General features: G+C 46.9%; 1 protein-coding gene across 1 annotated transcript in view; it reads left to right on the top strand.

The window, feature by feature from the left end:
- The window catches only part of LOC113012614 (MAM domain-containing glycosylphosphatidylinositol anchor protein 2-like), a 152783-nt gene that overhangs the window by 22650 nt on the left and 115435 nt on the right, over positions 1-14698 (top strand). The gene's annotated exons all lie outside the window — the stretch shown is intronic.

Genomic DNA, 14698 nt, shown 5'->3' with positions numbered 1-14698 from the left:
TGTTCGGTTTCAGACCGAGGCGGTGTTCGCACTTTTGATCCCGTCTGTACTTTGTTACAGTTTTCACCAAAAACATGTCCCCAACACACACGTCGAGCAGGAGCAACAACGACACCAAGTACGAATACAGAAGCGCATGTTGTCGATCATTACCTCGTAGTATTAGCATGTATGTATGAGCAGGCCATCCATCGTACAGCATTCAAAGCTGAAACATCCATTTAGTGAGTAATGACTAAAATGATCTATTGACTGATCACAAATAAAAACATCGATCCATCAGTTTTCTGACCAGGTCGTCAGGGTCATGGGGGTGGAGCCTGTCACAGCTGTCTGATCCATCTCAGCACTCACACTCATACCTGCGGTCAGTCTGGATTTGCCCACGAGTTTAACCCCGTGTGGGCGGTGGGAGGAGCCTGGAGTGAATAACAAACAAACTTCCTGGCGTTCAGGTTCAACTCACATGATTGGATCTGCGTTGGAATGAATGGACACGTCTATATATGTGTCCACTGGTCTGTCTGTGTGTCCCCTGGTCTGTCTGTGTGTCCACTCGTCTGTCTGTGTGTCTACTGGTCTGTCTGTGTGTCCCCTGGTCTGTCTGTGTGTCCACTCGTCTGTCTGTGTGTCCACTGGTCTGTCTGTGTGTCTACTGGTCTGTCTGTGTGTCCCCTGGTCTGTCTGTGTGTCCACTGGTCTGTCTGTGTGTCCACTCGTCTGTCTGTGTGTCCACTCGTCTGTCTGTGTTTCCCCTGGTCTGTCTGTGTGTCCACTGGTCTGTCTGTGTGTCCACTCGTCTGTCTGTGTGTCCCCTGGTCTGTCTGTGTGTCCACTCGTCTGTATGTCCACTCGTCTGTCTGTGTGTCCACTCGTCTGTCTGTGTGTCCCCTGGTCTGTCTGTGTGTCCTCTGGTCTGTCTGTGTGTCCTCTGGTCTGTCTGTGTGTCCACTCGTCTGTCTGTGTGTCCTCTGGTCTGTCTGTGTGTCCTCTGGTCTGTCTGTGTGTCCACTCGTCTGTCTGTGTGTCCTCTGGTCTGTCTGTGTGTCCTCTGGTCTGTCTGTGTGTCCACTCGTCTGTCTGTGTGTCCTCTGGTCTGTCTGTGTGTCCACTCGTCTGTCTGTGTGTCCTCTGGTCTGTCTGTGTGTCCTCTGGTCTGTCTGTGTGTCCACTCGTCTGTCTGTGTGTCCTCTGGTCTGTCTGTGTGTCCTCTGGTCTGTCTGTGTGTCCACTCGTCTGTCTGTGTGTCCTCTGGTCTGTCTGTGTGTCCCCTGGTCTGTCTGTGTGTCCACTCGTCTGTCTGTGTGTCCACTGGTCTGTCTGTGTGTCCTCTGGTCTGTCTGTGTGTCCACTCGTCTGTCTGTGTGTCCCCTGGTCTGTCTGTGTGTCCACTCGTCTGTCTGTGTGTCCCCTGGTCTGTCTGTGTGTCCTCTGGTCTGTCTGTGTGTCCCCTGGTCTGTCTGTGTGTCCACTCGTCTGTCTGTGTGTCCTCTGGTCTGTCTGTGTGTCCTCTGGTCTGTCTGTGTGTCCACTCGTCTGTCTGTGTGTCCTCTGGTCTGTCTGTGTGTCCACTGGTCTGTCTGTGTGTCCTCTGGTCTGTCTGTGTGTCCACTGGTCTGTCTGTGTGTCCTCTGGTCTGTCTGTGTGTCCTCTGGTCTGTCTGTGTGTCCTCTGGTCTGTCTGTGTGTCCACTGGTCTGTCTGTGTGTCCTCTGGTCTGTCTGTGTGTCCACTCGTCTGTCTGTGTGTCCTCTGGTCTGTCTGTGTGTCCACTCGTCTGTCTGTGTGTCCCCTGCTTTGCTCCCTGACATGATAACATGTGAAAATGAACATTTTCTCCCTGCCTGCTCCTCCTCCATTTGTGCTGTCGGTATCTCGCCCGTCTCTCTCTCTGTCAGAGAAGATGAATGCTCGTCACTCCTCCCCCTCCTTCCCTCTCCCTGAGCGGCGATGTGAGTTGGATGGATGTGTGGCTGTGCCTGGTGGTGCTGCGGCGTTCAGGTTCAACTCACATGATTGGATCTGCGTTGGAATGAATGGACACGTCTATATATGTGTCCACTGGTCTGTCTGTGTGTCCCCTGGTCTGTCTGTGTGTCCACTCGTCTGTCTGTGTGTCTACTGGTCTGTCTGTGTGTCCCCTGGTCTGTCTGTGTGTCCACTCGTCTGTCTGTGTGTCCACTCGTCTGTCTGTGTGTCCACTGGTCTGTCTGTGTGTCTACTGGTCTGTCTGTGTGTCCCCTGGTCTGTCTGTGTGTCCACTGGTCTGTCTGTGTGTCCACTCGTCTGTCTGTGTGTCCACTCGTCTGTCTGTGTTTCCCCTGGTCTGTCTGTGTGTCCACTGGTCTGTCTGTGTGTCCACTCGTCTGTCTGTGTGTCCCCTGGTCTGTCTGTGTGTCCACTCGTCTGTATGTCCACTCGTCTGTCTGTGTGTCCACTCGTCTGTCTGTGTGTCCCCTGGTCTGTCTGTGTGTCCTCTGGTCTGTCTGTGTGTCCACTGGTCTGTCTGTGTGTCCCCTGGTCTGTCTGTGTGTCCACTCGTCTGTCTGTGTGTCTACTGGTCTGTCTGTGTGTCCCCTGGTCTGTCTGTGTGTCCACTCGTCTGTCTGTGTGTCCACTCGTCTGTCTGTGTGTCCACTGGTCTGTCTGTGTGTCTACTGGTCTGTCTGTGTGTCCCCTGGTCTGTCTGTGTGTCCACTGGTCTGTCTGTGTGTCCACTCGTCTGTCTGTGTGTCCACTCGTCTGTCTGTGTTTCCCCTGGTCTGTCTGTGTGTCCACTGGTCTGTCTGTGTGTCCACTCGTCTGTCTGTGTGTCCCCTGGTCTGTCTGTGTGTCCACTCGTCTGTATGTCCACTCGTCTGTCTGTGTGTCCACTCGTCTGTCTGTGTGTCCCCTGGTCTGTCTGTGTGTCCTCTGGTCTGTCTGTGTGTCCTCTGGTCTGTCTGTGTGTCCACTCGTCTGTCTGTGTGTCCTCTGGTCTGTCTGTGTGTCCTCTGGTCTGTCTGTGTGTCCACTCGTCTGTCTGTGTGTCCTCTGGTCTGTCTGTGTGTCCTCTGGTCTGTCTGTGTGTCCACTCGTCTGTCTGTGTGTCCTCTGGTCTGTCTGTGTGTCCACTCGTCTGTCTGTGTGTCCTCTGGTCTGTCTGTGTGTCCTCTGGTCTGTCTGTGTGTCCACTCGTCTGTCTGTGTGTCCTCTGGTCTGTCTGTGTGTCCTCTGGTCTGTCTGTGTGTCCACTGCTTTGCTCCCTGACATGATAACATGTGAAAATGAACATTTTCTCCCTGCCTGCTCCTCCTCCATTTGTGCTGTCGGTATCTCGCCCGTCTCTCTCTCTGTCAGAGAAGATGAATGCTCGTCACTCCTCCCCCTCCTTCCCTCTCCCTGAGCGGCGATGTGAGTTGGATGGATGTGTGGCTGTGCCTGGTGGTGCTGCGGCACAGGAGCAGCAGGCGGACTGATTATTACAGCGCAGCACGCTGATGATGTGAGATGCGTGTGGGGTGGATATCAGGGCCAGCAGGCAGAGCATCCCCACGCTGAGTGGGATGTTTCCAAAAGGAAACCAGAGAAAACAGCCTGTTCTTCCTCATGCCAGATTATTGGTGGAGCTCGGAGTGTGATGTCAGATGGGATGTTAGTTTACATCACAGGAAGCGAAGGCCCCGCTCAAAGGAGACCAGGGAAGAGCTCTTATCTTCACATTCAGCCCAGTAGCTGCAACTTTACTCAGTTTGTTTGGAAGAAGGTACAGTCTCATCCTACAGGACAGCTACAGCCTCTTCAGATAAGAAACCCCCCTCTCTACTAGGACCTCTAAAACATGTGAGAAAGAGCCTTGTTAAGGACCTCCTTTCCACCAGGTCATCCTCACAGTGTCTCAAACATTGTCAGAGACTCCTCGGTGCTCTTGGCTTTGTCCTTTGGGTGTGCCCTCTTGGTAAGCTTCCTCTGGGGCTCTGGAACCTTCTCTATTCTCCTCTCACTCTTTTTCTTTTCCTTTGAAATCTCCCCAGCAAACCTCTCAAACGCAAGATCGTAATTTCTTTCCAGGAAATGTCACAAAGTCGTTAACGTTTGCCAGAAACATCTAAATGTTCTGATAGGTATTCAGTATTTCCAGTAACCCGGGCCTGAGGCTGCATGTTTAACAAAAGCTGGAAATGTCTGAAGGACTGCTAGAACCCTCATGAGAACACTTTCTGCTGTAGGACGTTAAGAGCGGCGGCCCAACGAGCTTTTAAACTCTCAAAGAACTTTTTACTCAAGGACTCCCCGATAACGCTGACCTCTCTCAGCTCCCAGGAAGCTCTGGAGGTGGCCATGAAATATTTTCAAGAACCTCCAAAAAACTGCTTTTTAATTCAATTCAGTTTTATTTATACAGCACCAAATGAGCAGCACTTTGGCGACAGTGTGAAGGAAAAACTCCCTTTAACAGGAAGAAACCTGGCTCAGGGAGGGGCGGGGCCATCTGCCTCCTGTTGGGGGTGACGGAGGAAGACGGGACAAAGACACGCTGTGGAAGAGAGCCAGTCATTAATAATAGCTTTTTCTGGACGTTTGGCGTTTCCCAAAGAACCGCGTTGTCTTTCCAGTGACTCGTGGACCCGACTCGCACCTGAGCAGTCGCAGCGCCCTGGTGGTCGTTAGGGCACATGGTGACTTTCTACATATTAAACTGTGATGGCTCAGGCAGCCAATAACATGTGGTCGCACAACAGTGAATTATGTTTCGCTTCCACTCTCCCGTCTGCTTGTGTCTCATTAAATATGCAGAAACAGCCTCGTGCTGCCAGCCAATTGGAAGTCTGGTGTTATTTTTAACCGTCCCACGCACCTTTCTTTGAGAAATCCTCCACTTGCATAACAGATGGGGGTGAATCCTGAGATGAGAGAGGGAAAAAAGTCGACTTTCAGAGTGAACCTGTGCCCAGAGACACATTTAGATGTGGGACAGGAAGTGTTTTATCTAGCTGCATGTCTATTTCCTCCATTTCTCCTGATATAAATAAATGAAAACTGGATGAAATAGCTGCGGAGCCTCACGTCACGCTGCGTGTAGACCCAAGGAGTCAGACCAGGTCCCAGATCGTTCAGCTGCGAGTGCATGTGGTTCAGAGTCTGCGGTTAGCTTGCTGAACCAGGGCAGCAGACTGTGTGGTTATTTCACTGTCTGTAGGAAGAACAGGACAGCTGAATGTCTGTGGTTAGCTCCACGACTGTAGAGGAGCGCTGTAGCAACAGCAGCACAGCCTGTGTGCACTGTCGTAACGATGTTGGTGGTTAGCATCCATGAACTAAGTATTTGTCATATAATAACACGAACAGTGTGAAGACTGATCGGGTCCTTACATATCCATATAAACCAGGTCAGAGGTCACAGCTAAACTGTGCACAAGCTGTCATCTACACACATAATTAACATGCACAACATCTGCTGTATGAACTGACACATGCATGCACACACTCACACAGAGCTACACACAACACGAGGCTGCAGAGAGCAGCTCTGCTCTGCTGGAGGATGACTCACTGTGTGTCACACACACACACACACACACACACACACACACACACACACACACACACACACACACACACACACACACACACACACACACACAGCGGGTAAATCAGGGCGAGCTCCTGCTGCCCTCAAAGACTTGCTGCTCTACTGTACAGGCCTGAGGCTGACTGTGTGCGAGCTTGCTTTACTCGTGTTGTGGGGACTTGAAGCGGTTTACAGCAGTCCAATCCTGGAATCGGATGACGTCAGCAAACGATACCAGGGGCTGGTTTTTCTCTGTGGTGCCAAATGTTCAAAGCTGTGCGATGAAGAGCTAAATGAGAATAATACAGTGTTTTGACTTTGGCCTTGACCTTGACCAAGCAGACTTGGTAATGTCCCGCGTTACTCTACATGCGCAAACATGATGTTGACAATAGTGGCGTCTTTAATGCACAAAAATCTGAACTGACCTCAAAAATTCTGCATGAAGAAGAAGAAGAGCGTGGAGTGCTGTGCAGTCTGACGAGGGCTGATTTTATCCGCTCAGAAATGTAGGCTTGTTAGGAAGCTCCACAGTAAGTCTGCAGGCAATGAATGGAAGTCAATGTACTGTTCTCCTACTGTGTGTGTGTGTGTGTGTGTGTGTGTGTGTGTGTGTGTGTGTGTGTGTGTGTGTGTGTGTGTGCGCAGCCTTCAACTTTCCCCTGTATGGATAGAAAGATTAGAGTGTTAAAGGGGAGGACACAGATCCCTGATTCTCCCTGCAGGGGGCCTGCGTGGTTTAACAGTCCCACAGCTGACCCACAGCTGACCCACAGCTGACCCACAGCTGACCCACAGCTGACCCACAGTCCTGCAGTAATGGCAATAACATGCATAATGTAGATGCTCTCATACGCAGCTAACACGTGTCTGAACATAGAGATCACTGTGACATGTGCACTGGCTGTAAGCTTTGTATTGGTACTCGACCGTCCACAGTAATGTGAGGCTGGGACTGGGCGATGTATCGAGTTTTTAAATATATCGATATATTTTTATACGAGATGTGACAATATTGTTTATATCGATATAGTCTATGTTACGTTATAACTATACTTGTGGAGCTGCAAGTTTGCTTCTCTTTTGTCCACTTTTGTGTCTACGCTGCGTTACTCCACCTCGCCTCTCCTTCAATGAACACAACCATTAGCGGTTTTTGATACGGGCGACACGGGCGGTTGCCCGGGGCGGCATCGTGGTGTGGGCGGCATCACGGGCATCGACAAATAATAAATAAATAAATAAAAATTGCTCGTACTCATGCTGCCGGACGTCATGCCAGCGCATACTGGGAATGGTACAGGCACCGATCGGTTTCCTATCGCCCATTTGCTGGGAGTACTCCGTTTGCGAGGTGCGCCTGCTGCTGGCGGCACAGGGAGGAGAGGGCGTGGATACTCGTATCCGTAATGTCCTTCCACCTGTCAAGTTACCAACACTGACAAAAATAGAAACTCATCAGTGTCCAATAGATTTCACAGGTAGGATAATAAGAAAGACAAAGAAAGGAGAGGAAGAGCGAGGAGAAGGAAACCAGAGAAGCCGACAGTAGCAGCATGTGTTTCTTCATCCATCAGCATCAGAGGAACAGCTGGGTCTCAGCAATGACCAGAGGGCCTGATGCTCATTTCCACCTGTTCGAGTCTCCGCGGGCAAAACACCCAACCACAAAAGACTGATCCGTGTCTCGTAGCTCTTTATGGAGATAAAATAGTGACTCTATAGTTCTACAAAGGAACACTGCAGTAGAAACAGATCCAGACCTCCAGGCAGTACCTGCAGCTTGTACTAGTAATCATGCTCCACATTGTCTTTTTCCTATGTGGTTACAGCAGACCTACACATGCAGTTGTGCTAAAAGATCGTAAGAGGGTGGCTGTCAGTTCAATGTGTAGACCAAGGTTTTTCAGATTAACAGTATAATGCAGGGAAAGATCGACACACGGAGGCCGTGGAGCGAAAACACCTGTACAGGTTCACAAAGTCCATGCAAGGACGTGCACTGATGCAAACGAGTCATGGTAAATGGACTGGTTCTTATGTAGCGCTACTCTTCTGAGCACTCAAAGCGCTTTACACAACTTGTGCATTCACCCATTCGAAGTGCTGTCTAAGGAACATTCACACACATTCACACTCCAACGGATGCATCGGAGAGCAATTTGGGGTTAGTATCTTGCCCAAGGATATTTGGCATGCAGACTGGGGGAAGCCAGGAATCGAACCACCAACCTTCCGATCAGTAGATGACCTGCTCTACTGCCTGAGCTGCAGCCACCCCATGAGTGTGTGAGTGTGTGTGTGCCAAGTGTAGTGTCATGACAACCAAATATGTAACTTGATCACAGGAAGCTTTGCTGAGATGTATTTATATGATGTGCAGAACAGACGCAGCTAAAACAGGGCGATGCACACAGGCTGCTTATTGCCAATTAAAACTGGAAATACCCACAGTGTGCGCGTTCACGCGTGTCAGCGGAGTAAATGTAGGCACGAGTGTTGTTTGGTCTTAGGGGCAACCCAAATTAAAAATGGTGTTTCAGGGAGCAGGGCCACACAGCAGCTGAGCTCGTCGGGGCTCCGACAGTTTTCATTATTTTTGCTGTTTTGTTGTTTTTGGCTTTAAACCGACTGCTTTGTCCAGGCTCACCGACCAGTCACAGCTCTACTCTAAGCCACATTCAGACACAGAGACCAGTGCTCTGACTGAGTAGGCTGCATTATCAGTTTAACTTATATTACAGTTGGACCTTCTTTGTTCTGCTGACTGTAGGTTGGTCCAAGAGTGTCAGCGTAGGTATGCTTTATAGCACAGGCCTCTAGAACATCACTCTGTAAAACAGACTCTTACTGTTTTACTAAAGACGTTGGCCAGTAATCACTGAGGACAGAACATTGTGCCTGATGCCTGTTTTTGGAGCCGTAGGTGAAGATTGGTGAGGGTAAAGAAGCTGGACGCGCTCCCTCCAGTCTCATGTGAAAGAGACAAGGACGGCCTTTTATCAGCTGAGGAGCGCAGCTAAAACCACAACAACGTTTTATCCCCGGACACTGCAGAGGTTCCTGTCCATGCATGTGTGTCTCCACACACTGATTATTGTAACGCTCTTCTTTCTGCTTTACCAAAGAAAGTTCTAGAGCTTTACAGATGGTACTGAATGCAGCTGCACTGGATGGAAACTCTTCACTGGTTTCCTTGTGAGGTTAGACATGAAGGTCCTGTTGCTCAGCTACAAGGCTTTAAATGGTTTCATATCTCTCTTTTGCACCTCTATGTTCCTTCCCGTGCGCTCCGATCTCAGGACACTGGCCTTGTAAAGGTTCCTAAAGCCAGAAGAAAAACTGTTGGGAGCTGTTTCCTCTTCTTTGCCTGCCTGGCCTGCAGCAGGCCTGCTGTGTGGAGCTTTTCAAAGCCAATTCTGTTTTTCCTGGTTCTTATGGTTGTTTGAACTGGGTTGTTTTTGTTGATCTTTTTTATCTTCAAACAGCACGGTGTTTGAAAGAGCTTTATAAATACAGTCGTTATTATTATTAAACATTAATGACCTTTGTCTTGTTTTCTAGACACATTTGTGATGAGCTGTAGTTGTACCTGCTGAGCCCACTGACAGACAGCTCTATCTGTAAACTCTATACTTCAGACCTGTGGTGTACAGATGAGTAGGAACATAAAACTTTGTTGTCACTGAGCCGGCTGCAGTCAGACTTTATTCATGGAAATAAACGTACTTACACCTGTTGTGTTGTGTCTGTGTGTGTGCACCTGTGATGCTGTTGTGGTCCTGTAGGTGTCCTGCATCATGCTGCTGTCTTTTCAGACGAAGCCTGACTGCAGTGCATGCTGGGACAGAATGGGTCCATCGGGGTTTGCAGTGTTTTGTGTCTGTGTTTGATGACATCAGCAGGAAAACATTCGCAGAGGCTGGATAATGGGAAGAAAATGAAAATCTAAAAATAGAATAGAGAGGAAAAAGTAGGACAACCAGATTATCCACACCTCCTCGCCCCCTCACTGTACTGATCGCTGCGTTCACCTTCACCTCGCTCTGCTGCCCTTTCCTCTCGCTGCTTCTCCTCGTTCATCATTTCTTCCTCTTTGTTTATTGTTGTCTTCTTCCCTCCTTTCTTTGCCCCGTCAGTGCTTTAGCTTTCTTCTCTCCCTGTTTCCTCTCACGTCTTTCTGGGCTGCAACTGTTATTTTTCACCTTTAGTTTCTGTCCCTGCTGAGCCAACGATATTGAAGGCTGAAGGTTCAGGCTTGTTTTAATGGCACATGTTTCACGCAGTGGGAGTGCATTTTGCACTGGAGCTCAGTTAGAGATGTTCAAGCCCTCTTTGATGACTCTCAGTGTTTTCATACTGTGCACATCCACCCACAAGTCAGAGTACTGTATCTCACAGATGCAGCAGGTCAGGCAAAAATAGAAGTGAAGTGTAAAAATAAAAAACATCAAGTGCTACTTACAAGATGCCTCCCAGCTGCTGACACAGAAACTCTGCATATCTGCAGCACACTCCTCGATAACAGTGCACCACAATTGTACCTGCAAGGCTTGCAACTGGCTCCACACCGGGGCGGTGGTCCAGTCTGCAGGCTGCACCACTCAATTAAAAATCCATTTCCTTCTGACCTTTTTCTCTGACGCTCATTTATAATTTCACAACTTTAATTAGCCGAGCAGCACGTCGTCACCCGAGGTCTGACCTGGACTCCACGTGGCTGCTGTCTCACACTTCTGAAACCTACACAGGGACTACTGGGAATATGAAAACTCTAATGGGGAACAACTTCAGCGATACAGCCATCCAACCAGCTGAGCTCATAACATGTAACATGTAATAATAACATGTAATCTCTGGTGAGCCTCCCACTTCTTTCAGTCTCTGTGAAAGCTGGAGTCTAATCCTTGATTAGTGTTTATTCTACGAAACACACCTGAAGACAGGTTGGTATACACGTACAGGACAATGTAGGCTTTTTATTGTGTTCACCCAGCACAACAAAGTCCTCTCGTACACGGGTGAGGAGGCGATACGGCATCATCAAATCTCTAAATTCATTCGTTACTTGAATTCTGAAGGGTCTGAGTGGAAACTCATATGCTGCTTTATTTAAAAGGAATAATAAGTTATTGATTATATATATTTAGTGATTTAGTTTGGAACCCAATATAGCCAATTACACTTTTTAAACTTTATATTTAAGCTTGTATCAGACATTTATGCAATATAATGAAATAAATGGAGAATAAACACAAAGAATGTTAAATGCTTAAACTCAAAGAGAATTTGAATAGTTTTAGCACAGCTTCTCTCCTGTGAAATGCAACTTTTTAAATTTTGATTCACGATTAAATATCATTCACTTTTATTCTATATTAATCACATTTCATTTTGCATGAAACAGACTCGAGACAAAGGTAAAATATACACACGTAACATGTTTATTGAACATCTTGAACATTCATGTTAACAAAACTCTGTAAACATGTCTCCTCTCTCGGTCACTCTGGAGGCTTCAAGTCCTTGAAACGAGGAACCAAAGCTGTGTAAAGGTTCTCAGCGATATTAACAGGTCTGCAGTTTGTTGCAATCCACTTGGTGTCAGTCAATATGTCCGAGGTCGACTTACTGCGTCCCCGATGCTCCGTGACTGGTTTGTCGCAAGCTGGGTGATGCGTTAGCCAAAGTGCTAGCAGCATCCCGACACGTCAGTGTGATATTTTAAGCTGGAAGTGCTTCGGTGAAAAGAAAATTCCTTCTTGCACAATGTGATTGGTTCAGCTGCCCGTCACTGCCAGATCAGATGCCCATTTGCGCATGTACAAAGGTAACTACTTGGACAAACTGCCCGAAATGCGCTGACAGAGACATTTCAGGGATTTTGAGTCATTCTGCACTCCACATGCGTTAATAGCGTTAAAAAATTTTATTGCGTTAATCGTGATAACGGCTTAACCTGCGTTGACGCGTTAATTTTGACAGCACTCATTTAAAGATATTATTAATTAACAAAGACCAAAAGAAATGTACAAATGAATCTGTATACAGACATACCTGATGCTCCATTTCATTCCTAACAGTTCCTGTAATAAAGTAATCATTAACGGAAACAAAGGGATTGGATGGGTGTAGCAAACAGAAGACGAGTCAAAGGCCTGTCTGCTAAAAAGGTGAAGAGTGAAGTATATAGATCCAAACTGAAGCTCGACATGTTTAAGATTATGACCCGTGAAATAAAGTTTCATAGGTTGCTGTGTGTCTTTGTCCAACCCGTTCTCACTCCCAAAGCGTAACATTTTACGCTAGGTGACAAATCGTCACCATATTGAGTAATAGGACACTTCTCTTGGTGTTCGCTCGCTCTGTGGTAGAGTATCACTTCCTGTTCCTGCTCAAACACAGTGGTGTTTCTGAGTAGCTTATTTGCTTAGCGATTTAATTAACAACTTTTAAATACATTCTTCTTTCATAGTATAATCTTCACGTGCTTCCTCCGAAGCACACTTTCTGTGTACTCACTACCTAATTTATAGCCAAAGTATTCACTCACTGTCTCTGTACTGTCTCGCTAGCCTAGCTTAGCTCGTAGCCGACTCATTAGCACCATGGCTACTTCACCTGTCCCTCCTGCACTTTCTTGCTCATTGTGTCAGATGTTTAGTTACTCCTCGGCCTCCTTTAGCAGTAATGATATCTGTAACAAATGTAGCATATTTGCAGCGCTGGAGGCCAGGATTACTGAATTGGAGACTCGGCTTCGCACCCTTCATTCACCCGCAGCTAGCCAGGCCCCTGTAGCTGGTGCAGCCGAAAATAGCGTAGGCCCCGCTAGCTGTTCCCCGGCAGGTCCCAAGCAGCTGGGGAATCAGGGCGGCTGGGTCACGGTGAGGAGGAAGCATAGTCCTAAACAGAAGCCCCAGGTACACCACCAACCCGTTCATATATCTAACCATTTTTCCCCACTCGGCGACACACCCGCCGGGGGTCAAACTCTGGTAATTGGCGATTCTGTTCTCAGACATGTGAAGCTAGAGACACCGGCAACCATAGTCAATTGTCTTCCAGGGGCCAGAGCAGGCGACATTGAAGGAAATTTAAAACTGCTGGCTAAGGGTAAACGTAAATTCAGTAAAATCATAATTCACGTCGGCAGTAATGACACCCGGTTACGCCAATCGGAGGTCACTAAAATCAATATTGAATCGGTGTGCAACTTTGCCAAAACAATGTCGGACTCTGTAGTTTTCTCTGGTCCCCTCCCCAATCAGACCAGGAGTGACATGTTTAGCCGCATGTTCTCCTTAAATTGCTGGCTGTCTGAGTGGTGTCCCAGAAACGATGTGGGCTTCATAGATAATTGGCAAACCTTCTGGAGGAAACCTGGTCTTGTTAGGAGAGATGGCATCCATCCCACTTTGGATGGAGCAGCTCTCATTTCTAGAAATATGGACAAATTTATTAAACCCCCCAAAATATGACTATCCAGAGTTGGGACCAGGAAGCAGAGTTGCAGTCTTACACGCTTCTCTGCAGCTTCTCTCCTCCTGCTACCCCCCCAAAAACCCATCTCCATAGAGACTGTGTCAGCTCCCAAACAGACAAAAAACAAACTAAAAACCAGCAACAAACAACTTAAACATAAACAATCACAAAGAAAGAACAATACAGTATCCACATCTGAACCAAAGAGTAAAACAGTGAAATGTGGATTATTAAATATTAGGTCTCTCTCCTCCAAGTCTCTGTTAGTACATGACTTAATAATTGATCAACAAATTGATTTACTCTGCCTTACAGAAACCTGGTTGCAGCAGGATGATTATGTTAGTTTAAATGAATCAACACCCCCGAGCCATTCTAACTACCAGAAATCTCGAAGCACAGGCCGAGGGGGCGGTGTGGCAGCAATTTTTCACACCAGCCTATTAATTAATGAAAGACCAAGACAGACTTTTAATTCATTTGAAAGCCTGATGCTTAACATTGTCCACCCCAGCTGTGAAACTCAGAAACCAGTCTTACTTGTTATCATCTATCGTCCACCTGGGCCTTACACAGAGTTTCTGTCTGATTTCTCAGACTTTATATCTAATTTAGTTCTGAGCTCAGATAAAATAATTATTGTGGGTGATTTTAACATCCATGTAGATGCTAAAAATGACAGCCTCAACATGGCATTTAATCTGTTATTAGACTCAATTGGTTTCTCTCAAAATGTAAAAGAACCCACCCACCACTTTAATCACACTCTAGATCTTGTTCTAACATATGGCATCGAACCTGAACATTTAACAGTGTTTCCTGAAAACCCTCTCCTGTCTGATCATTTCCTGATAACATTTACTTTTACAATAACTGATTACACAGCGGTGAAGAGTAGACTTTATCAAAGTAGATGTCTTTCTGAAAGCACTGTAACTAAGTTTAAGAATATAATCCACCCACTGTTATCATCTCCAATGCCCTGTACCAACACAGAGCAAAGCAGCTATCTGAACGCTACCCCAACAGAGGTCGATTATCTTGTTAATAATTTCACCTCCTCACTACGTACGACTCTGGATACTGTAGCTCCTGTGAAAACTAAGGCCTCAAATCAGAAGTACCTGACTCCGTGGTATAATTCTGAAACACGTACCCTAAAGCAGATGACTCGTAATCTGGAGAGGAAATGGCGTGTCACAAATCTAGAGGATCATCATTTAGCCTGGAGAAATAGTTTGCTGCTTTATAAGAAAGCCCTCCGCAAAGCCAGAACATCTTACTATTCATCACTGATTGAAGAAAATAAGAACAACCCTAGGTTTCTCTTCAGCACTGTAGCCAGGCTGACAAAAAGTCAGAGCTCTTTTGAGCCAACCATCCCTTTAACGTTAACTAGTAATGACTTCATGAACTTCTTCACAAATAAAATTTTTATCATTAGAGAAAAAATTACCAATAATCATCCCACAGATGTAATATTATCTACAGCTACTCTTAGTACCATTGATATTAAGTTAGACTCTTTTTCTCCAATTGATCTTTCTGAGTTAACTTCAATAATTACTTCCTCCAAACCATCAACGTGTCTTTTAGACCCCATTCCTACAAAACTGCTCAAAGAAGTCCTGCCATTAATTAATTCTTCGATCTTAAATATGAT

The sequence above is a fragment of the Astatotilapia calliptera genome, chromosome 19 (assembly GCF_964374335.1).
Source record: "Astatotilapia calliptera chromosome 19, fAstCal68.1, whole genome shotgun sequence".
Lineage (NCBI taxonomy): Eukaryota > Metazoa > Chordata > Actinopteri > Cichliformes > Cichlidae > Astatotilapia > Astatotilapia calliptera.
Note: the sequence above shows the minus strand (reverse complement) of the source record. Positions and strands in the feature narration are given on the sequence as shown.